This window comes from Lissotriton helveticus, chromosome 3_2, assembly GCF_964261635.1.
Source record: "Lissotriton helveticus chromosome 3_2, aLisHel1.1, whole genome shotgun sequence".
Taxonomy (NCBI): Eukaryota; Metazoa; Chordata; class Amphibia; order Caudata; family Salamandridae; genus Lissotriton; species Lissotriton helveticus.
In genome coordinates this window covers 440,919,468-440,944,925 of record NC_136062.1, presented here as the reverse complement: position 1 = coordinate 440,944,925, position 25,458 = coordinate 440,919,468, and positions in this window count along the sequence as shown.

Below are 25,458 nucleotides of genomic sequence, written 5' to 3'. Positions count from 1 at the left end.
GGCTCGAACCTCTCGGAACCCCCCGGCTCAAGGATTGAGAGCTGTGCGCAGGGTATCCCTTCCTCCGCCCAGAAGCTAGACTGTCCCGCTACCTTACCCCCCTTTTTGAGACTTTACGGATCCCTCGATCCGCCTGTATATACGGCCAAGAACCCGCAACCTTTATTACGTATAAAAGCTTGAGAACTTGACCTCCTGTGTGGTGTCCGTTTGTAGTTTTGTGATTACTCTGCTGTACGATCCTAGGCGAGGGCCCTCATTCAGGAGGCCTCTCGGTAACGCTCGGCTACTTCTCAACGGAGAGGTGGTCCTAGGGGTGGCCAGTCAGACATCTTCTGCCTCCCCCGGGGTCGCCTTTCTAACATTGGTGGCAGCGGTGGGATCCGAGCACACGCAGATCGTACAGAGAGTAATTCACTCACTACCAAGAAAAACCCACTACGACCATGAGCACAGAATTCCAGAAAGAGAAAATGGAAGACTACAGTCACAAGGAGCTAAAGCAATTCTGCAAAGACCTAGGCATCGCTACCACTGGCTTAAGCACCAAAGAAGACTTTAAATCGGCCCTGCAGGCCTGGGTGGACGCCGGCGAGGCGCCACCCCCGAGTGAAGATAACCCGGGCCCGAACGGAGGCCCGGAGGCCGAGACGAACCCAGCGGGAGGGAGACCCGCAAACCCAGACACGGGCCTCTCCCACGAAGACGCCCGAGAACGAGAGAGGAACCGGCTCCACGAGTTGGATCTTGCTCGACTCAGACAAGAAGGAGAGATCCAACTGGCAGAAAGAAAATTAGCCCTCAAGGAGAAGAAACTCATGCTCGAGCACGAGCGCGTCCTCAAAGAAATGGCACTGAAAGCCAAGGCAAACGAGTCTGCCATCGCCGGGGGTAAGACCTCACCCCCGCCGGTGGACACGAAGGTGCACATACCCAAGGATGTCGTCAAAGAGTACTATAAGAACGACGACATCCAGCAGTGGTTCAAAGCCTACGAGGTCGCCATGGCCGCCCATCAAGTACCCCTTAAGGACTGGGGCGCCGGCCTGTGGGGGAAGTTTATCAACGAAGGGAGGGACGCCCTGCTGGAGCTCCCTGATACCGAGATGACCTCGTACGAGCACATGAAGACCGCCCTCCTCACTCGCTACGGGCTCACCCCCGAGATGTACCGGCAGCGATTCAGAGACTGCAAGAAAATCCCCGGTACCACGTGGGTGGAGTACGTGAACTTTTACAGCAGAGCCTTCGAGGGGTGGGTCAGAGGCTGCCAGGTCACCACCTTCCAGCAGTTGATCGACCTCATTCTATGGGAACATTTGTCCAATAATTGCTTCATCGAACTCCGGCAACACCTCCTCGACAGCAAACTGACTGAGCCACGAAAACTCGCTGTCGAGGCGGATAGATGGGCGAGCACCCGAGTCGCCCGGGGTCCGACGGAAGACTCCGGCCGGGGACCTCCGGGAAACCACCGACCCCGAGGCAGCAGAATAGGCCAGAGCCGGGGACGAGACGCCCACCAGGGGTCATCCCCTGCCTCCACGTCGCCACCCTTGGGCCAGAGAGGGGGCCCCCCAGCCAGACCAGGGCCCCGCCCGAACGTTACGTGCCACAGATGCCAGCGACAGGGTCATTACGCAAATGACCCCCTCTGCCCGATGAACCAGCGACCCGGCACCACCGGTCCCCCGGCCCGCCAGATAATGGCCGCGGCCCTGGGTGAAGAAGGAAGTGAGGAAGAAGACAACGGCCCCGAGCAGGCCGAGTGGGAGCCCGCCGCCATGACCTTAGCCTGCCTGGGGACTCACGACCTGATCCCCCGAGGCCCGATCCCCGGCAACACCCAGAAGTACCGCCAGTGGGTCACCATCAATGGTCGCCGAACCGAAGCCCTCCGTGACACGGGAGCCAGCGTAACAGCCGTCCGCTGCCATCTGGTGACCCCCGAAAAGGTCCTTCCTAACGTCCTGTGCCCAGTCCGGTCCGCAGATAACTCAGAGACTTTGTGCCAGATGGCCCGCATCCCCTTCGAGTGGGGGGGAGTGTCGGGCATGCTAAAAGTGACTGTCCGCAACGATGCCCCCGTGGACTGCCTCCTTGGGAACGACCTTGAAAGTTCCCCCTGGGCAAGCGTCAAAAGAAGAGAGCACCTAGGGATGCTAGGCCTTCCCGAGTGGGTCTGCGCGACCACCCGTTCCATGTCCGCCCGAGCCTCCACCCCAGCGGGGGAAGCTTCGACTGAAGAGCCGGAGTGGCCCGCACCGCCGCCACCCGTCCTCCCCGAGGACCCTGGCCTGGAACACGGCTCCCAAGAGCCCGACCAAGAAAACCTCCCTGAGCTCCAACACCTCCCCGAACTCGCTCAATGGCGCCAGGAAGGGGGCCCCACTCGCGAACAGTTCCGGCAGGAGCAGAAAACTTGCCCCTCCCTTGAGGGGGTCCGACAGCAGGCCGCTACTCAAGCCGCGGGAGACCCTGCGGGGTCCCACTGGGTCTATTGGGACAACGACCTTCTCTACAGTGAGCAGAAGATTGCCGAACTAGGGGCCAGCCGGGTGCTGGTCGTGCCCCTCCGATTCAGAGACTTTCTCCTAAACCTAGCACATGATGTGCCCCTCGCCGGGCACCTGGGACAGGACAAAACTTACAGCCGCCTGGTGACCCATTTCTACTGGCCGAAAATGCGGAACGATGTACATAACCACTGCAGGACCTGCCCGACCTGTCAAGCCAGCGGAAAGAGCGGGGGGAAGATGAAGGCCCCACTCCAGCCTTTTCCCGTGGTCACCACCCCCTTCGAGCGAGTGGGGATCGACATCGTAGGGCCCCTGGATCCTCGCACTTCGCAGGGGCACCGCTTCATCCTCGTCCTGGTGGATCATGCTACCCGCTATCCCGAGGCCATCCCCCTCCGAACCATCACGGCCCCCGTGGTGGGCCGAGCCCTCATGAGCATCTTCTCCCGAGTCGGCTTCCCCCGGGAAGTCGTGAGTGATCGGGGCTCCAACTTTATCTCGAAGCATATGCGGTCCCTCTGGCAGCAGTGCGGGGTCGCCTACAAGTTCACCACTCCGTATCATCCCCAAGGAAATGGTCTAGTCGAACGATTCAACAGGACACTGAAGGGGATGATCAAGGGCCTAGAAGAGCCCCTCCGGCGCAAATGGGACGTCCTACTGCCTTGCCTTCTGTTCGCCTACCGAGAGGTACCCCAGAAATCCCTGGGGTTCAGCCCTTTCGAACTCTTGTACGGGCACCCGGTCCGCGGCCCCCTCAGCCTGGTCAAGGAAGGCTGGGAGACGGCAGTCCGAGATGCCCCACCTGATGTCTACCGGTACCTCCTGACCCTACGCAATCAGACTCGGAAGTTCCGGGAACTTGCCGAAGCCAACCTGGAGGCTAGTCAGGAGGAGATGAAACGCTGGTATGACCAGAACGCCTCGCTCATCGAATTCGAGCCGGGCCAGCAGGTCTGGGTCATGTCCCCGGTCGAACCTTGTGCCCTCCAGGACAAGTGGACGGGGCCCTTCAAGGTGGTGGAGCGCAAGAGCCCCGTCACCTACTTAGTGGACATGGAATCCCCCTGGAACCCCCTCCGGGTTCTCCACACTAACCGACTCAAGCCGCACTTTGCACGCACTGAACTAAGTCTGCTGCTGGCGACCGATGACGGAGCGGAAGACGACTCCGACCCACTACCAGACCTCCTCAGCACCTCCGAGAAAGACGGCTTCTTCGAAGGGTCCGGCTCTCCTCTACCCTGACCCCAGATCAGCAACAAGACTGCCGGAAGCTGCTGGGGCAGTTTGCGGATCTGTTTTCTCTCACTCCAGGGGTCACCCGGTGGTGTGTCCACGATGTGGACACCGGAGACAGCCCGCCTGTGAAACACCGAGCTTTTCGAGTGCCCGACCGGGTTCGGGCCTGCATCCAAACAGAAGTGGCCAAGATGTTAGCTCTGGGGGTAGTTGAACCTTCCAACAGCCCCTGGGCCAGTCCCGTTGTCCTGGTCCCTAAAGCCGCCGCCCCCGGAGCGGCTCCGGAGCTCCGGTTTTGTGTTGACTACCGGGGACTAAATGCAGTCACCAGGACCGACGCCCATCCTATCCCCAGGGCAGATGAACTAATCGATCGCTTAGGAGCTGCCAAATTCCTCAGCACCTTCGATCTCACGGCGGGGTATTGGCAGATCGGCCTCACCCCGGGTGCACAAGAACGATCAGCCTTCTCGACCCCCGATGGCCACTATCACTTCAAAGTGATGCCCTTCGGCATGAAGAACGCCCCAGCAACCTTCCAGAGGCTCGTGAACCAGGTGCTGGCCGGCCTAGAAGAATACAGCGCTGCCTACCTCGATGACATTGCTGTATACAGCCTTCACTGGGGTGAGCACCTGGCCCACCTCGGGACGGTCCTGACGGCCCTTCGGCGGGCCGGACTCACCATCAAAGCCAGTAAGTGCCAGATAGGCCAAGGGTCCGTGACCTATCTGGGACACCAAGTGGGGAGCGGCCACGTGGCTCCCCTCCAACCAAAGATAGACGCCATCCGGCCTGGGAGCCCCCGGTCACCCAGACCGCTGTCCGAGCCTTCCTGGGGCTATCGGCGGTTTGTAAGAGACTACGGGAGCATTGTGGGGCCCCTAACCGAACTGACCTCCAAGAAGCTACCAAAGAGGGTGCACTGGACCTCTGCGTGCCAAACGGCCTTTGAGACTCTAAAGACTGCCATGTGTACCGCCCCTGTGCTCCAGGCCCCAGACTACAGCAGAGAGTTTGTAGTCCAGACTGACGCCTCGGAGCACGGCATCGGGGCGGTCCTGTCCCAAGTCAACCCCGAAGGAATCGACCAACCTGTGGCCTTCATCAGCCGCCGCCTGCTGGCGAGAGAGCAACGCTGGAGTACCATCGAGAGGGAAGCCTTTGCCGTGGTGTGGGCTCTCAAGAAGCTCCGGCCCTACCTCTTCGGCACCCACTTCCAGGTCCAGACCGACCACCAGCCCCTGCGTTGGTTGATGCAGATGCGGGGAGAAAACCCGAAGCTGCTACGCTGGTCCATCTCCCTGCAGGGGATGGACTTCACTGTGGAGCATCGCCCCGGCAACGACCACGCCAATGCTGATGGCCTGTCCAGATCCTTCCGCCTCGGCGAGGAGAATCCCCAAGAAGATGGGTGACTCTCCCCTGCCTTCAGCTGGGGGGGACACGTGTTGGACCCGGCCTCCTGGCGTAGTCCTACCCCTCCCGCATGGCGGGCCCAGGACGATATCCGCCCTCCACCAGACCTCGGGCGGCCCCTTCGGCCCGACCCTGCACGCCCCGACACCACAGGGCCGGCCACCATCCCGGTCCATCAGCGTAGGCCTGACCCCAGCGTAGGCCCAGCACGACCTCAGCACGAGGCCGTGCCCGACTCCATCTTGGACCCACCACGTCACAACCACGTGGCCTTGGCCCCAGACCAGGCCCCCGCGAAGCCCCGACATCGAGGCACCAAGATCCACCCAGGTGGTCGAGTGGCCACTCGACAGATCCCGGAGGAAGGGGAGTTTCGATGGGCCTCCCACCGTCCCCGGACGCCTAGTATCGATCGCCCTCCGGCCTCCCTGGGCGCTGGATCCACCCCCCTGCTGGGTGTCTGGAAACCATCATCCCGGCCCCTCTGACCCCCAGGCGCGAGGGTCCGGACTTCAAAGACCTCCAGACCTATATCTGGGCCAGCCCGGGATTAGGACGGCAGTTGTATCCTGGACTGGAAGCCCTGCTGACGCTGTCACGGCCGACACCAGACGAACTCATCCTTCCTGTAACCCGACGTCCATCTGAGAGCCTGCTGGCGCTGCCGCGGCCTACCTTGCTGAACCATCTAAGAGCCTGCTGGCGCTGCCACGGCCTACCTTGCTGAACCATCTAAGAGCCTGCTGGCGCTGCCGCGGCCTACCTTGCTGAACCATCTAAGAGCCTGCTGGCGCTGCCGCGGCCTACCTTGCTGAACCATCTAAGAGCCTGCTGGCGCTGCCGCGGCCTACCTTGCTGAACCATCTAAGAGCCTGCTGGCGCTGCCGCGGCCTACCTTGCTGAACCCATCTGAGAGCCTGCTGGCACTGCCGCGGCCTACCTCGCTGAACCACCTTGTAAGCCTGCTGACGCTGCCGCGGCTCGAACCTCTCGGAACCCCCCGGCTCGAGGATTGAGAGCTGTGCGCAGGGTATCCCTTCCTCCGCCCAGAAGCTAGACTGTCCCGCTACCTTACCCCCCTTTTTGAGACTTTACGGATCCCTCGATCCGCCTGTATATACGGCCAAGAACCCGCAACCTATTACGTATAAAAGCTTGAGAACTTGACCTCCTGTGTGGTGTCCGTTTGTAGTGTTGTGATTACTCTGCTGTACGATCCTAGGCGAGGGCCCTCATTCAGGAGGCCTCTCGGTAACGCTCGGCTACTTCTCAACGGAGAGGTGGTCCTAGGGGTGGCCAGTCAGACATCTTCTGCCTCCCCCGGGGTCGCCTTTCTAACAGGCCTAAATTCGGCACCCACCCGGGCGGCCCACCGGGGGAATGCCCGGTGCCTGCTATGGCCAGTCCGGCCCTGTGTGTGTTGTGAGAGGAAAGAAGTGATCCTCTTGGGGGCGTTTGGCTATATATCGGCGTTGTGGAGTCTGTTGATGAGGGTGTGGTGGCAGAGAGGTTGAGGAGGAGACACACAGACACAGTTATAAAGAGTAACACGCATTGATACACTTTTACACACACACTTCCTCGCACACAGAGTAATGAAGAGAAGCAAGCAGAGTTTCACTCAAGGCAAAGATGAGAGCATCACTAACTCAAAAACAGCCACACAAACAGGCCCACAGTCAAACACCCACACCCAGAGGAAACCACAGACCACACAGGGAAGCAGGAGTGGGCGCCTACTTGCACAGGCCACCACACCGAGACAGGAAAGCACAGAGAACAGAGAAACACACAACCGCACACCTGCAACCCCATGGCAATATCTGCGCATCTAGGGCCACCCGAAACACACCCACAAAATATACAGCCAGAAAGGTAAGATCGGCCCTTATCGCAGTCACGTTTTCACCACGTAACTTTCACATCACACGCACTTTCATCGGCTCGTACAGAAAAGTGAGTTCGCATGACGGCCGCCTGGAGGTCACAGGTCAGGGCTGGGTTCGAACCTGTGACTGGCAGGCTGCGCTCCCTGCAAATACACAACAAAGAAACCTTGCCGGCTCTCCTAAAGCTCGCGACTAGTCACGGGTCAGTCAGGCACGCACGCACGCTCATCACCGGGCCCGCTTGGAGGTGCGTGGTACCCACGCGCAGCGCGTGCAGTGAGCGCGGCGCCAGGTGAAATGCAAGCCTCCTCGCCGGCCTCCTCGCCACAAGGGCCGCATCCTTCCCGAAATAGCGCGCACGAGAGGAGTAGGACGCGCAGGGGCCACGGCTATTTTTAACGCTCGCTTTGGAGACCTCGGCGAGCCCTCAGCATCCAGTCCACGCTGGCCTTGGATGACACACCGCACCGAAGACGTCTGAGTGGTCCACACCAGACAACTGCAGAGTGATGGCGAGCCGAGAGGAGGGGCGGAAACAGGAGGGATGCTTCTGCCCCACAACATCCCTTCTGAAGAGAGAGGCTCGGCCGCAGACATGGCCTCAGCATCAGGACCAGTCACTGTCTTGGTAACACCAGGCACCCATTTACACGCTGCGTGGAACAGGAGGGGGCACTGACACGCTTCAGGGACTTACCAGAACCCTGAAGTGAGGTATCTACCCAGGGCCTGATCATGAGGCAAACCGAAGGGGTATATAAACTCCGACACCCCAGAGTTTGGAATTTATCGGGGATGATAATATATGACCTATTCAGGAATTTATCTATCAGCATGTCCTGCTAAACAACAGGGGCCTCATTTATGAAGCCGCGCGTCACTTTTACGCCACCGGTGCGTCACTTTTTGTGACGCACCAGCAGCGTAAAAAATGTGCCTTGTTGCACCATATTTACAAAGTGACGCATCTAGGTAGATGCGTCACTTTGTAAACCCCTGCGCCACATTATACCTTCGCCAGGTATAATGTATGCAAGGGGGGGCGTTTTGACGCAAAAAAGGGTCATAGAAGTGACGCAGTGAAATCTATAAGATTTCACTGCGCCACTTCTAGGACGCAAATGCGTCAATTTCTTACGCCTGCCTCACAGCAGGCGTAAGACTGACGCAGGTCCTTTCACATGGGCTTTCCCCATGTGAAAGTACACATTGCTGCAGTTGCGTCACTTTTGTGACACACTCCAGCAATGCGTCACTTTTGCGCCATACAGATGCGTCAGTAATACTGACATATCTGTAACTCCTTGCGCCATGATGCGTCATACTGTAAATATGACGCATCATTGGTGTCGCAAGGAGTGCGCAGTGAAAAGTGACGCATCGCTGTTTTCACGCAGCCATGTGTCATTTTACATAAATAAGGCCCCAGGCCTTTTTTTACTACTTTTCAATTTCAGTAGGTTTGACTAGCTGTACCTGAACCAGGGTGCAGATTTGATCACACCCAGGGCCATATTTATGACCAGATTTGCATTGGTCTTGCACCCGGTGCAAAAGCGACGCAAACCTATAGTCATATTTTTGAAGTCATGCACGCAACTGTGCAGTGATTTGAATGGCTTTGAAAATATGGAGAACTGCAACGCAGTGCAAATTGCTGCGTTTAATTACTTTTAGCAAAGGAGGCGTTCCATGGGTGTTGTGGGGGTGTTCCCACACAACTCTCATGGTTTTTAACAATGGCTCATATTTACCAAACGTGGTAAACCGGGAAATGCACCCAATAGACGCTCCTCCCCAGGAGAGGCATAACAAGGAGAAATATCTTTATTTCTTCTTGTTTTTTCCCTTTCCTATGTGTGCAGCAGGTGCAGCCCACATAGAGGAAAAAGCCTCTCAGGATTGCTTTTTGTACAGGGAGGTTACCCTCCGGCCTACAACATAATCACCTGTGCACCATGTGTTGACGTCAGGCTGGCAAAACGGTGCCATTGCACGGGAAAAAGGACAGAAATGCACAGTATTGGATAAATACAGCAATTCCTTACCTTTCCCTATGACTTGCTGCACACAAGTTCATAAATATGGCCCCCAGTAATTTACCAAGTGTGATAAGGTCCTCGCGACTCATAACTGTAAGGCAAGCATAGATTTGTGAAGGGGTCAAGAGTTCTACCAAAGGGGATGATGGAGTTAGCCAGACCAGTCCCAATCAGGCCTTTGATGTGGCAAATCCCTCTGATTCTGAGCTACAAAGGAAGCAGACCATGTGCAACTGGTATTAAAACCCCATAAATGTGCATGTTTTGCTTTTGTGCATGCGTTTTCCTAGGTTGGATGTGCAGGGATGTGGAAATATGTGCAGAAGTATATAAGGGGAAAACACTACCACTCATCTTGAAATCCTGCCTTCCACACAAACTTCTGTTTGCAGAGGGATCAACATTTAGGGGCCCATTACGTTGTCGGACGGATTGCCTCCGCCAGGCTGGCGGTAGCCATCGCCAGCCTGGCGGTGGCAATCCGCCCGACATCCACTCCCGAATGCCCCCGCCATATTAGTATGGCAGGGGGGACCGCGGCGGACGGAAAGACCGTCCGCTGCTTTTCCGCCCCGGTCGCCTTTCAGCCGGGGCGGAAAAGGATTAATATGGTGGCGGTGTCTCATAAACACCGCCAGCCATATTAGTATGAGCCAAATAGGATGCCTTTGGAAAGGCATGCGGTCTTCACATTGGGGACCCCCTGCGGGCCCCCAAAGTGAAGGAGGGGTGGGGGGTGCACATGCATTTGCATATACAATGCGGTAGGCACCGCGCGGTGCATTTATGGCATTGTGGCGGGCACAATGTTATTAATGCAGGATGCGGCCGCCACTGTGGCGGCCGCCTCCTAATACCACCCATGGGACCCCCGCCCTTATGGCAGGCGGTCCCGAGTCCCGATAGGATGGCGGGCGGACTAAGTCCGCCCGTCATCCTAATAACCCCCTGAGTGTTGTATTTGTAATTAGGGCCTTAATCTCCAGATTAAACCTTGTTCTTGGAGTAGGATTACTCTTCTGGGCCCCTTTACAAGTTGCCCAAAAATCACAATGACAGTGGAAATACCGTGGCCTAAATAAATCATTCTGCATGGTATATTCACCACTGAACCTGGGCATTACCATCTGGAGCAGCTCAGGAACAGCAAGTTTAATTCCAGGGAGATAGCTCATTTGCAGAATTGTGAGGTAAGCTCCTGGCATTGTCATGCCATCACGAGACAATGACCGGAAATGGTAAATAATTTGTGTATGTATAGATTTTGCTGCACCTCTTTAAGGATGTCTTCACATACTAGCAGGCGCCTTTCTTTCTTTCTTTCTTTCTTTCTTTCTTTCTTTCTTTCTTTCTTTCTTTACTTGATGTAGAAGTGTTGCTTTTGGGTTACTAACAATCACATAAAAGGATCAACAGCACAGTGGAAACAGCAACAACCCTTATTTCATTATTCATAGTTTCACACACACTGTACTAAGAAGAATGAACACCTTTATGTTAAAAGCATCTATTACTGCAGAAATACCAGTTTCTCAACACATCTATGTAGGAAGCTGGCTCTTTATAAAGTGGACCAAAACAAGGTACTCTGTGTAAAGATTCCAGGAGGCCTTATTGGTTTACAGAGGCAAAAATAATAACACTAAATCCTTTCTTTTGTGGTAGTGTGGGCGAGCAGTTAGGCTTATCAGAGGGTAGTGCTAAGCATTTGTTGTACTCACAGAGGCAATAAAGGAGACACCCACTCAAGAATAAATCCAAGACCAATTTCGAAAAATAAGTCATTTTTTATATACATTTTGATACCAAGAACTTTGTTATCAAGTAAGTACTTTTTTAAATATTACATTTCGCAGGCAAGTAAACAGTTCACTTAAATGCGTCTTTACGCAGGAGTGCTTTCCTATGGGAGAAAAGGTATATGTTGCATACAGTTATTTACGGTCGGTTCCTGGACGTCTCCTACAGGATATAGGATTATAGGTGGCCAAGGTCCAAAGTACCACCAGTAGTTACTAGTTACCTGCCCTGGGGCATCCAGGTACAGAGGCGTTGGTCAAGTTGGTAGCTTTGCATGCTATACTAAGAAGGGAGCCTACATAGAAACAGGCTGTAGAGTCGAACTTGGGGACAAGTCCAAGAGGTCCTGATGGGGGGCTAAGGTCACAGGGGTCCTGGGAACAAGGAGGCACAGCCAGTTCATCAGTATCTGGGTAGGGACGCTTAGGTGTAGACAGGGCTTTAAGTTGGATGAAAAAATGGGGGGTCTCTCAAAGGGGCGTGGCCTATGTAATAGGGGTGTGGCTTAAAATACGTAAGCTAAAAACCTGTGTTTAGCATAGTGTGCCGTAGGACTTGTATTTTTCCGTTTTTGTCCTTGCATCCATATATATGATACAACAAGTAACATTATACCTACAAGAAGTCAGGACTATTGGCTTTGTCAATGGTTGTTAAGATAAGTTGCATAAGATAAATTAGCAGCAACTATGGCATGTATATAATATCGAAAAAGCTTCCACTTAAAGCCCTGGTGACACAATGACAAGGTTGATAAATTAGCAGCAACTATGGCATGTATACAATATCGAAAAAGCTTCCACTCTAAGCCCTGGTGACACCATGACAATGTTGCAGCTCCTTAGTTTCAAAAAGAGAAGGGAAATCCTGAGAGAAAATGACTCTCTTTAAAGGATTTTCCTTCCCCTACAACTCTCCCCTGTCATGACGTCATGACGTAACGTCTCCACTCGTGAAAAGTGAGCAGTGTGAGCACGAGCACATCAATGTGCCTGCTAACACTGCAGACCGGGAAAAAACGGACCGCCTGTGGCACGGCACAAACAGAGCCCGATAAAGACCTGTTTCAAGGTCTCCTGTAAAAACTGCAGGTGCTCAGCAACGGTGAGACCCGACCCACTTAAAGCCCTGGCTATACTATTAATTATAAGATGATGCTGAACTGGCTCTGTTTCTTCTACCTCTTAGGCCTGGTCTCTGTGCTTCATAGACTAGAGCCTTTCAATTGTCGGCCTCACCAGTTGAGGGTGCAATATCAGGACAGCTGGACCACTCTGGAACTGGGTCTCTGCGGTGCTGAGGTCCCTCAATAGCTGCTTAGTCTTGGTTCTGTTAGAGTCCCGACTGGACTTAAACAGGCCTTGGCTGCTATAGGGGTCTTGAACCCTGGGTTTTAGTCCTGTATGGCTCAGTTTGGTCCTGGTGTTCTCACACTTGGTGGGGGAGAAGATCTGACCTTCTGAAGAAGAGCTACTTTTTCCTGTGGGGGCTGCTGGGTCAGGCTGGCCAGGGACACGGCAAACCGGACCCTGCTTCTTTGGTGCCTGCAGACTTATTGGAGTAGCTCCTCTACTCAAAGGAAGAATGGTGACAATTTGCGAAAGGCTGGCAGTCTACCAGGGTTCTTGGTAGTTGCTCAGCTGCAGGACGAGTCACTCTGTCACAATTGTCACAACTGGTAAAGGCAGGCAGGGTTTGGCGCCGAAAGTCCAGGGCGGTCTGCAGTTCTTGTTGTCTCGCGGCTCTCTGTCCTCTTCTTATGGATCTGTCCTATCTGAAATTCTGGCATCAGAGGTGCCCCTAAATACTCAATTTAGGGATGTTAAGTGGAGTGACAGATAGTAGCCAATGGGCTACTTACTTTTAGAGTGACTATGCACTCTATATGACTACTTTCTGTGGGAAGTGGGCATAAACCTGCCCAATGAACCTTATACTGCCATGGCCAAGACAGTGGAATTCTAAAATGTGTGTTCACATCATACAGCCCTTCTAAAGGGTGGTACTAGCCTGATGGGGGAACACGCCTCCTGGCTAGCTAATTTTCCTACCTGTCCTTGTGCCAAATAGGCCTAGGGCAGGGGGTGGCATTACCCCTGTCTGGGGTAGCCTTGGGTCACACATCTAAGGCAGAAGAGTCAGTTGAAGTCTCCTGCATTGATATGCTGTTTACTCGTTGTTGGACTTGGCTCTTTTTGCAGGGTCATCCTAGAACTTTTTGCCTACCTCCTGCATTTCTTTCTAACCTGTTGTTGGTGGTTTATGACTTAGGGTACTTTATCACTGCTGATCAGTGCTAGAGTGCATCTGCTCTCTATTGTAAACTTGGCAACATTGGTCTACACCTGTTTGTCATATTTAATTTACCTGTCAGTCCATTGTACAGTGGTCTCCGATATACCAAGGGCCAGTAAATTAAATGCTATTGGTGGGCTTGCAGCGCTGCTTGTGCCACCCACCTAAGTAGCCTTTCAAATCTGTCTCAGGCCTCTGCCACTGCAGGGCCTGCACGCTCAGTTTACTGCTACAGTGACGTGGCATATAAAGCGGTTGCCATGTCTGCCATCCCCCTTTTACTACATATCAGTCACCTCTGAGGTAGGCCCTAGCTAGCCCTATGGGCAGGGTACAGTGTAGGTCAAAGGTAGGACATGGGCCTTAACTGTGTGGCATGTCCTGGTAGTGACAAACAGCCTATTTGGTTGCTCACTGCTATGTGGCTGCCCATTCATGGGTTTGCATTGGGAATTCCCTGATATGTGCTTGAATGGTAATTCCTGACATGAAAGGGATAGCGTGACCATGTTTGGTATGTTTGGAATAGTAGTGATAAATCCTGCTGATTGATGAAAGGGGATTTATTATTACTACTTTAGAAATGCCACTTTTAGAAGTGATACCAAAGGGATTATGAACGGAGCGTTGGAGCAAATCTAACACTCACCCCCAGTCAACTGATTTGGTTTTAATCCATCATCATTCTTTAGCTCACTCCACCACCCCAGTTCAGAAATGGCCATATGCAAATCAGTCTGACCCTGTGCCTCATGGGAACAGTCCTGCCCGAACTGCCAGGTCAGGTCCTCCCTGTACTGGAAACAAGCATCCTAGGACCAGTTTCAGCCTTTTTTGCAGTTACACTTTTCACCCTAAGTGGGATGAGAATGCCCAGACGTGGGTCCCTTGCTCACTGTGCCACTGGATTCAAGGTATCCTGGCGGATGAAGGGGGACATACCCCAAAACTGCTCACAGGATGCTTGTTTCTGGTCCCGGGAGGACCAGGCTTGGCAGTTCGGTCTGGACTGTTCCCATGAGGCACAGGGTCAACACTGATTTACATATCGCTAGGTCCAAACTGGGGTGGCGTAGTAGACAAAAGACCAATGGATTTAACCCAGATCTCTTGACTGGGGGAGAATGTTTGAATCATTCAGCATTCCGTCTATCATTTGTTGCAGTTACACTGTTCGCCCTAAGTGGCACGGGTATGACCAGATGTGGGTCCCTTGCTCACTGTGCCACTGGATTCAAGCTAGCCTGGCTGATGAAGGATGACATACCCCAAAACTGGTCCCAGGGTGCTTGTTTCCGCTCCAGGGAGAACCTGGCTTGGCAGTTCGGTCTGAATTGTTCCCATGAGGCACAGGGTCGAGACTGATTTGCAAATGGCTGGGTCAAAACTGGGGTGGCATAGTGGGCAAAAGAATAATGGATTTACCCAGATCTTCTGACTGGGGAGAATGTTTGAATCATTCAGCATTCCATCATCATTTGTTGCAGAAGTACTCTACGTTACCCTGCAACACCGACGTCATCGAGGGGCTGGGTCGAAGGTAACAAAGCCGGTGGAAACTTCGGTCCGCCTAGTGACTGGCTGCTACCACCTCTTACTTGCCGCTAAAGGGCAGAGGGTCCAGGCGGGAGGCCCTAGCCCAGCGGAGGCTTCTTGCCTGCATCCGAGTACAGGAGCCATGAGAGGTACGCAAGTACTCCACACCCACAAAGGTACATGGAGGCAGGTCGGGTCTAGGTGAGGAGAGAGGGGAGCCTGTGGAAAAGTAAATTTTGCCATGTTCTGTGTCCCTACGCCTCCTCCATCATATGTTATGTGTGCATGATTAAATATGCATATGTACTCCCTATGTTCGATTAATGACGCAATTATAGTTGTGTCCACCTCTAATATGCCAGTTTCCAGTCCTCGTGAATACTACGAATATCAGGCCTATGTAAAGCTACGTTGCCACGTTTCTCAGTGTGCACGTTATTCTATTATAAAGTCCCCGTTTCTAGGCCTCAAAAGGGCCTGGACACCAGATTCAGCTCCTGTCTCCAGAAACCTCGCTGAGGAGCGATACAGCCCCCACCTGTATCCTCGACCCTTCACTTACTTCCTGCCTCGCAGTGCCCGGTCCAGCCTGGCTCTGCCTCTGAGTCTGCCAAAAGTATGTTATAGTTCCAGTTATCAGTTCAGTCCTCCTTCTCTGCATTCCTAAACTACTGAATCGCATCAATAGTTTCCGTCATTGTCTAGCCTTCACGTCTCCACGTTAGAGAAATACTGCATTTAATGGTCATTTAATATTCTTCATCACGCACTACATGTAGAATAATGCATGGTCCAGTCTTAGAATCAAGTTAGCCTTTCCCCTCCTAACTCCTAGTTTATATCAACATGTTCTCTAAACATCAGATACTAGATACTGTTTAGGTACATGTCGCCCTGACTCTCCAGACTTCAGTCTCTGCTCCTAGCACAGAGTTCATAGCCCCCAGCTTCTCCTAGTGATACGTCATTGCTAGTTTGCGCGCACCATCAGGTTAGAGGTCCCGGCTCCTTAGGTAGCCCCCTCCATGGTTTCCGCCCCATTCATGACATATTCTGTTACGTTTGCATCACATGTCTATGTATACGCCCTGTTACACCTACTTTTACCCTTATCTTTCGCGACTGCTACGCGTCACACCTTCTGCTCCACCCACTGCTACGCCTACTGCAATGTAATGCTATGTGTTTGCGTTATGTATATATGCTCATGTATTGTTATTAAAAGTCAGCGCGCTCATCCCAGATCCAGCCCCAGCAGCTGCTGGGCCCTGTCATCCTATTCCTATGCAGGTTGTCCTGTTCCTGTCCTTATGCTGTAATAAACCTGCAAAACTCCTACTACCTCGAATCTTGACTCTTATTTATTGAGCTATCTGTTATGATATATGTCTAGTCAAAAAGAGAGGTATTATTTATTTATTTACCACAAGCCGCCGAGAGGTAGGAATCATCGCGGCTCCCATATATCACAGTAGACAGTGGCCCAAGGAGCTTTTGTTGGTTCTTGATGTGAGCGGGTGGGTTCCCAGATCCAACAGGAGTCATTGGTCTTACCGTGAGCTCTCCTAGGCCCACGAACAGTTGAGGTACCGTGGGGTTATTTCTGTGGGGATTCAAATATTCCGGTGGACAGCTGCACTTTGTGGCAGTTGCAGATGCGGGGAGCCATGTAAGGTCTCTCTGCCAATAGGGGCATCTCTGTTGTTGGAAATTACCAGCATTGGCCCTAACAGGATTGCAGGGGGACCAACACTCCCCATTTCCTGATGCCGGGGGCCCGCGTTCCCGAAAAATCCTGAGGATGCTTCACTGGGAGTGAAGCTGTGTCTGCCTACATGAGAGCGTGATTTAGCACAGAATTGTAGTAGTTGAAGCCCCAATTGTGTTTGGGGTGCATGCCTAGTGGCACAGTGACCTATGGGACTGCTGACTAATGTGATTGTCTGCATTTTCTGGGGAGCTTATGTGCCTATGGCCTCATCTGATACAAAGTGATATGTGATTAATGCAATGTTTATGACAGTGGCCCGACTGGCCAAGCGATTTACGTATTCCCTGTGACATCATGACAAGTGACTAGTGGCACAGTGATATATGTGATTGTGATCTAACGTGTTTAATGGATAATACAAAGGATATTTTTATATAACCTTATGTGTAGTTTCCTTTGTAGCGTACTTAGTGTGTCACTGCTGTGTGAGTGTGCAGAAACGCTTTACACATTGCCTCTAAGCCTGACTGCTCTGCCAAGCTACCAAGGGTGTGAGCAAGGGTTATCTTGGGTGTGCCACTCCCTTGCCCTGACTAGACTGGTGGATTCTGCTTGGCCTAGGTGCATACCCTAGCCAACCAGAAACCCAATTTTTAACACTTGGATATCCTGCTTGGAGGACCGACAGCACCTCCGGCCGGAGATGGCATTGTTTCGGCACACAAAGTGCATAGACCCTCTTCTGCAGTGTGTCATAAACCTGTCTACAATGGTAGGCTGGTTTACACCAGTCAGCCGGCATACGAGTAGTCCGCAAGTTTTCACGTAGTAATACAGTCATCACTGGAATCAGTATGGGTTCATTGATACAAGATGTTTGGTACCAAACATCTCTAGTTTCAGTGAAGCCATCATGCAGCTTGGGAACTCATAATTACCAGTGTCCAGCACAGGTCTTTCAATTGTCTTCCCTGTACACTTGTAATATTTAAACATCGACTTAGCCATCACAGAGGCATATCTGCTCGTGCTGTATAGTATATTGCACCCTGTCCTATGGCTGTAGTACAGTGCACCCTGCACCAGGGGTAACTTACCTGTACTGCATGCAGTGTTTGTAGGCATGGTACACAGGAGGTGTGCAATGTCTTGTCTTTACTTTTCTCTGCACCGAGGCTTGCAGCCTACAATGGCAGTTTGCTTGAGGGTGCAGAGGTGTCTCTTGGGTGGCACAATACATGATGTGGCCCTCTATAGCCTCCTTGCCCCTGGTACCAGTGGTACCAGTGGTATCATTTACTAGGGACTTGCAAGGAGTGCTAAAGTTATTGCCAATTGGGGAACAATTGTACAGTTTTAGGGAAAGAGATCTGGCACTGGGGACCTGGTTAGCAGTAACCCAGTGCACTTCTATCAAAATTGCTACAGGTACCAGGCAAATTGTGGGGATGACCATGTCAAAAATGGGCACGTTCCTACACAACTCCCTCCCATATGAAAGAGAATGAGACAAATCTTTTCCAAGAGAGTCTTCATCATCTAAATGTAAAAACCTAGAAAGGCCAACTGCATTGACTTATCCAGTCCGAGGTATGTGCCCATCCTGTAGGGAGATTATTATTATTATTATTATTATTATTATTTTTATTATTATTATTGAATTTGTATGGCGTAACAGCTACCCGGAGGTTTCCCGGCGCCTTGGACCTCCACTAGGCTAAGGAAGAGTCTGAAGAGTTATTGATTGAACAACTATGGGGCATATTATCAAGTAAGGGCGTTACATTATCGCCGCTTTTATCGGCAGGAAACTGCCGATAAAGCGGCGATAATGGGCTTGATAATATGCTCTATGAATTCCAATCGAAGCCCATGTTAGATGTGAAGACATCTAACATGGGCTTTGATTGAAATTCATAGAGAATATTATCAAGCCCATTATCGCCGCTTTATCGGCAGTTTCCTGCCGATAAAAGCGGCGATAATGTAACGCCCTTACTTGATAATATGCCCCTAAGTCTTACGGCCACATGTAGCATTGTGACACTTTGCGATTTCTTAATTGCAAAAATTAAGGAATCGCAATTAAGAAATTGCAAAATGCTATGCATTAAGAAATCGCAATTAAGGAATCCCTTCCTATTGATTCCCATGGGCCTAGAGGCCCATAGGAAAGAATGGGAAGCCATTCTCATTTTGCGATTCGCAATTAAGGAATCGCAAAATGAGAATGCTATTTCAAGGGTGCAGGGGGGGGTCCAAAGTACCCCCCTGCACCCCTGAAATTTAACTTTAAGTAAATTTTTCAAACATACATGCCCCAAGGGCATGTGTGTGTTTAAAATGAAACTTTCAAAAATGCACTTTTGTGCATTTTTGAAAGTTTTCGCAAATTACCATGAAGTTCAACTTCATGGTAATTTACCTCTTCCTATTTGCGAATTCGCCCAAATTTTTTTTAATGCATTGCATTTAAGAAATCACAAATTGCAATTTCTTAAATGCAATCGCAATTTAAGAAATCGCAACATAATTGCAATTCCTTAAATTGCGAAAAAATAAAAAAACATGATGCATCCCAAAAAAGGAAATTGTATTCGCAAACGGCTGAATTTGGCGATTCGCACCGTTTGTGAATGCAATTTACCTTGATGCATGTGGCCGTTAATGCCTTTTCTAAGTTTTACATATTTCTGTTCATGACGCAGGCGGGAGAGGTAGCGAATTCCACAGAACTGGAGCCAACTGAGCAAAAGAGCGACCACCCATCCGAACTTGTTTGAATCTTGGGATCACAAATTTAGCCTGCTTCGACGAGCGAAGATGACAAGCAGGGATGTATTATTTAACTAACTCACAGAGATAGCTGGGAGCTTTAACAGTGTTGATTCTGTGCATGAAGCAGAGTGCTTTAAATTTAGAGCAGTTTCCAATCTTTAGCCAATGTAGGTCGCGTAGGTAGCCAGTAATGTGAGTCATTCTAGGAAGATGGTATAACAGTCTGGCTGCAGCATTTTGGATCACTTACAACCGACGAGTAACATCTTTATTGGCTCCTAGGTATAAGATGTTCCCCTAGTCCAGCCTTGATACAATAAGGGCTCGGACTACTGTCCTTTGTGCCCCTTCTGGTAGCAGCCATAGATTTTTTCTCAGCCACTTCAAAATGGTAAAGCATATTGAGGTGGTCTTAACTGATTGTTGTCGCATGGACAATGATGCCCAAGTTGCGAACAGACTGCAACGGTTTAGGAGTAGGACCCATTTCAGTCGGCCAATGCAGTGCTTTAAATTTAGAGCAGTTTCCAATCTTTAGCCAGTGTAGGTCGCGTAGGTAGCCAGTAATGTGAGTCATTCTAGGAAGATGGTATAACAGTCTGGCTGCAGCATTTTGGATCACTTACAACCGACGAGTAACATCTTTATTGGCTCCTAGGTATAAGATGTTCCCCTAGTCCAGCCTTGATACAATAAGGGCTCGGACTACTGTCCTTTGTGCCCCTTCTGGTAGCAGCCATAGAATTTTTCTCAGCCACTTCAAAATGGTAAAGCATATTGAGGTGGTCTTAACTGATTGTTGTCGCATGGACAATGATGCCCAAGTTGCGAACAGACTGCAACGGTTTAGGAGTAGGACCCATTTCAGTCGGCCAATGCAGTGGTCCCCAAAGCTCTTTCTGTTCACCAAAGATAAGAAGCTCTGTTTTACCGCCATTTAGCTTCAATTTATTGGAGTGCATCCATTCTGCAATCTTTTGAAGTCTGGTATGGAGGGGTGACACCACCGACTTGTCCTCAGTCGATAAAGAGAAGACAAGCTGGGTGTCATCTGCGTAGGAAAATATAGTAAGGCCCGCTTCTTCTGCTATAGTTGCTAAAGGACTGATGTAAACCTTAAAAAGCATAGGACTTAGGATAGAGCCTTAAGGCACTCCATGAGGGAAAACGAGAGAGCTGGAATTATTATTCTTGGAGAAGTCCTGAAAAGTGCGTTTCGATAAAAAGCTCTCCAGCCATTCCAGGGCGGTGCCACCAACACCCTGAGATTTAAGAGTTTGGACCAGGGTCGCATGGGGTATGGTATCAAAGGCAGCACTCAAATCAAGTAGTATGAGTACCACCGTGCTACCCTTGTCCAACCTCTGAAGAATTGTTTCCACCACTCCCAGGAGTGTAGACTCCGTTGAATAGCCTGCTCTGAACTCGGACTGGGATGGGTGCAGGAGAATATGGGATTTCACAAATTCCGTCAGTTGATTAATGACATGCTTTTCCAAAATTTTGGAAAATGCAGGCAACAGTGAGACAGGGCGAAAGTTGGAAAAAACGTCCGGATCAGCGTTCGCTTTCTTCAGTAAGGGTAGAACCCTTGCGTGTTTCCATATGTCAGGCACCACTGCTTCCTCAATTGAGGCATTAAGAAGATCCCTTATCTTATTTAAGATCTAGGGATCCAGCTTTTTTAGAATGTGTATAGGAATAGGGTCCTTCCGGGAGCCCGATTAATGCTGTTTAATATATCCATAAAGGATGCCGAATCTAGCAGTTGCCAACTGGTAAGTAAATTCCCCGAGGGTTCTGCCAGCTCACTAAAAGAACTAGGAGTAGTTGGCATTCGAGTGTGTTCAGGGCTCTGTTCTCCGTTTACACTAAATTCGGTATACATTTTCTCAATGTCATCATTAAAATAATTCGCTAGATGTTTACATTGTATTACCGATAGTTTAGGGGGTACTGGTTGGTGTGCTGCACCTGACAATTCTTGTACCACTTTAAAAAGAAGTTTGGGATTATTTAGTGCAGCAAGAATGTTGTTTTTCGTGTATTCCGCCCTTGCCGTCTTGTATGATAACTGGTAGGCTTTAATAGCTTGCTTGTAAGACAGTTTCTCCGCCGGTTTATAATGTTTTATAATGTTTTCTCCACTGCCTCTCTAACACCTTACATCTAGTTTTTTCATCTTTGAGAGTCTCCGTGAACCATGTGGCTGGAGGTCGATGGTACCACGGATTGTTCTTCATTAATGGGATGATAGTATCTGCTGTAGCAGTTAGCCAGTTATTAATTATGTTCGTATCCGAAAGTTTAACTTCTTTTAAGTCTGGTTTTGAATTAAGTAGTTGGACATTTAGAAGGTCAATGTTAAGTCTTTTCCAATTTCTCGACCAAGTTTCGTCGGCATTGGCATTGGCCAGTGATGGCTTCTGGTTCACTACCTGCTTAAGCTTAAAGCTAACTAAGTAATGGTCTGACCAGAATAAAGGTGTATTAGTATCGCATGTTAAATTATCTAAGTTGGAAAAGATGGGATCCAACAAATGTCCTGCTTTATGCGTGGGTCCGGATTTTTATCGCAGAGATAACGTGCTATTAGCAAAGTTTATCTCCAAAGCGATAAAATATCCGGCGATAGAGGCAAAATGCGTGAATATCGCTGGAAATCCAGTGATATTCAGGCATTATCGCTAACAGGAACTAAACCCGAATATCCACCTCCCATTGGATATACAGGCTACAATGGGGTCTGAGCAGGCGTTAGGTTTTGGCGATATTCGCGCTTAGCGTGAATTTTTTCATCGCTACGCCTACGTTGATAATAGGTGGTAGCGATGTTAGCGACTGCTTTCAGTCGCTAACAGGTAGGGTACGCCCACTTTGCATGTCATTAGCGATAAATATGCATATATTTAACAAGGACCCCCTGAGTACACGGAAATGAGGTTCCTAGACCAGGGAAAAATAAACAATTGATATGTAACAATCTAGGCAACACAGAGGATAGAATTTGGAAGGGAACTGAGCTACAATGTTAGTTTTTGCTAAAAAATCCACAATTTATTCAGAATTGACAAAACACATACAATATCACATTTCAAAATTAATATCAACAATAATAAATTTTACACAATAAAAAAATTCAGAACATTATATAAAAAAGATCCAATTGTTTATATGGATACATATAAGGTAAAAAAGGGGGGTTAAAGAGAGTGTGGCAAGTTATTTCTCTACGCGCGTTTCGGCGAACCAGCGCCTTCTTCTGGAGCAGCCACGAAAATTTCTAAAAGGAAAATTATATACAAGGAAAATTATACATAATATCAAATATATTCTTTAAAGCATGGTTTTAAGAAATGCAGTTTACAAATTCTTACAGTAGTCTCAGATTTGTACTTTCCTATTTACATTAGTCATAATATTTTGACATATCCTGGTTTCTGGAGATAACACTATAGACCAAAAGAAAACAAGGGGGAACAAGGTAGTGTTATATATAAGTCAATAGTTAGTGTCTCGAAATCAAGGCATTTATAATGATGATTTTTACCTATTTCAATTTGTGTCCTGGATAGATTTCCAAGTTCAGTTTTTGCTATTTGATGCTTTTAGGTCATAGTTTTTTAGTTTTATATTTCCTATAAACATAAATTTTGGAGTTTTAGGAATTTATTTTAACCAAATATGAGTAGAATTCACGTTTTCTTTACACATTATCCAGTGAAGTCGATTAATTACCTGAAAAATTTAATAGAATATCATTTAATCCCGCCGACCGGAATCAATGAATCACTTAGGCCAAGAGAGGGCTTGGTTACTTGATACTACGATAACGCAATCCTCATGATGTGGGGATCTTGTTAGAGGTAATCTCCTGTATGTTAAAGGGAAATATTTTAGAGTGAATGTTTGTTTAAATTTAAAACAACAGGAACTTAGTTAGTGTTTTCAATGCAATAACAGATACATTTTGGTTACCTTATTAATTTACTTCCAATAGGGTTGATAAGGTGAGGTTTAAAATAACTCCCTGTCTGAAAAATAAAAATCAAAAGGGATAAAGTTGGGACGAGTTGTATATATAAGTAGTAAGTCAGAGGTGAGAATATCACACTAAGTGATAAGAAGATCTTACCCAATCGAAATTAACAGGGCTCTCGATTTCCGGCGGCGGGACGCGGGGTTTCTGCAGTCGTGTCAGGATGGATAATACCTGGATGCGCCGAGAGTTACGTTTTTATAATGCGACTAATAGGCCGATGTGATTCAGGTGTGCTCCGTGTAGAAAGAGGGAAAGGGCTTACTATTGGGCGCGATAGAAAGAGGACTCTATTTTTAAAGCAAGTCGGGTGAGGATAATCTCTGAACTTCCTTTTGACGCGCGAGCATTGACCTGAATCAGTGGTGCGTCAAGGCATTGAAATAAAAGAAGGAATATAATAATAATTATAAGATCCCTGCTAGTGACAATAAAGGGGGGACTATAATCCCTCTATGAAATAGCGCTTCAAAATGAAATTTATATATCTTTGAGGATTAATATAACACAAAGAAAGGGGGGAGCTATAAAGTAGGATACTATTGAGGGTATTTACAAAAGATTTGGTTCATCGCTGACATGCAAAGCGGACCCCAAACCGCTCGCTATTGCCTACAAGCTGTCGCTAACTGCTGTTAGCGACAGCATGATTTAGGGCGATAAAATTATCGCCGCTTAGCGGCCGAATATGGCTGCTAAAGCGGCGATAATCTCATATCGCCCACCTTGATAATATGTCCCCCGGTTCGAGTCTTGGCAGGGACAGCTACACATCGTGCGATTCTGGGCAAATCACGTAATCTCCACGTGCCTAAAAAAATAAATGTGTCAATCTGTAACGCAACTGTTGCTCATGTAAAGCACTCTGATACCTTTGGTTGAAGTTCGTACTATAAAAAAATCCCCAAAAAATATTAATAGGTTGATGGCAAGACACTTTCCTCTGGTGATGGTTGAATAACAAAATAATTAAGTCCAAAAGGATGTCTCAAAAGGCAAGTCTGTAAACAATATTCAGACTCATTGCAATGTATCCTTCCCTTCAACTCATGAATGGATTGTGATTTCATACCCATTTGTTACCTAAGACTAAAGGCAACTTGGGAAAGGCAACATTACCAGACCTTAAGCAAACAATGTGCCTAATCTCTATTGTTGAGTCTCCTACTGTTCGTCACCTAGGGAGAGGCTGTGTATCTAATCTGAAGATGGCATTTTCCAGCATTCTGTTCACAAGGGGAATGTTGTTGTTCTTACATATGAATGTTATACTTACAGAAGGTCTCATCGATAAAGCATCCAAAAACTCCAGTCTATCATAGCCATTTTTGGTATTGGTCCTTTGGCGTTGTGATTTCGGGGCTTATTTATGAGCCCTTGCATCACTTTTGCGCCGCCAGTGCGTTACTTTTTGTCATGAACCAACGCCTAAAAAGTATGCCATGTTGCGTCATATTTACAAAATGATGCATCTAGGTAGATGCGTCACTTTGTAAACCCTTGGCCTCATTATACCTGCGCCAGGTATAATGCAGGGTGGGTGATCTGACACAAGTAAGCCTCGTGGAAGTGACGCAGTGAAATCTCATAGATTTCACTGCGCCACTTCTAGGACGCAAAAGCGTCAATATCTTACAAAGGCTGACGCAGGCACATTTGAAATGGGACTTGCCCATGTGAAATGGCTCATTGCTGGAGTTGCGTCACTTTCATGACACCCTCTAGCAATGCGTCATTTTTGCATCTACAGATACTTCAGAAATACTGACGTATCTGTAACTCCTTGTGACATGATGCGTCATACTGTAAATATGACGCATCCAGCATGTCTCAAGGAGGGCGCAATGAAAAGAGACACATTGCTGTTTTCAAGCAGCGATGCGTCACTTTTCATAAATGAGGCCCTTCATTTTTATGGAAATGGACTATATTAGTGATATACTGTTGAATAAAAGGTATTTACTACCTGGGTCAACTTTCTTGTAACGAGTAGCAACGGCATACAAAGTGACCTACCTAGCCATATTACAAATATAGGGGCATATTAACAACAACTAGCGATAATTATCGCTAGGTTGGCTTAGCGGCAAAAATTTTATCGCCGTGTAGCGACAATTTTTATCGCTTAGGAGCCTTGATATTATCAAGGTTTCTCTCCTAAGCGATAAAAATCGGCCGAAATGCATGA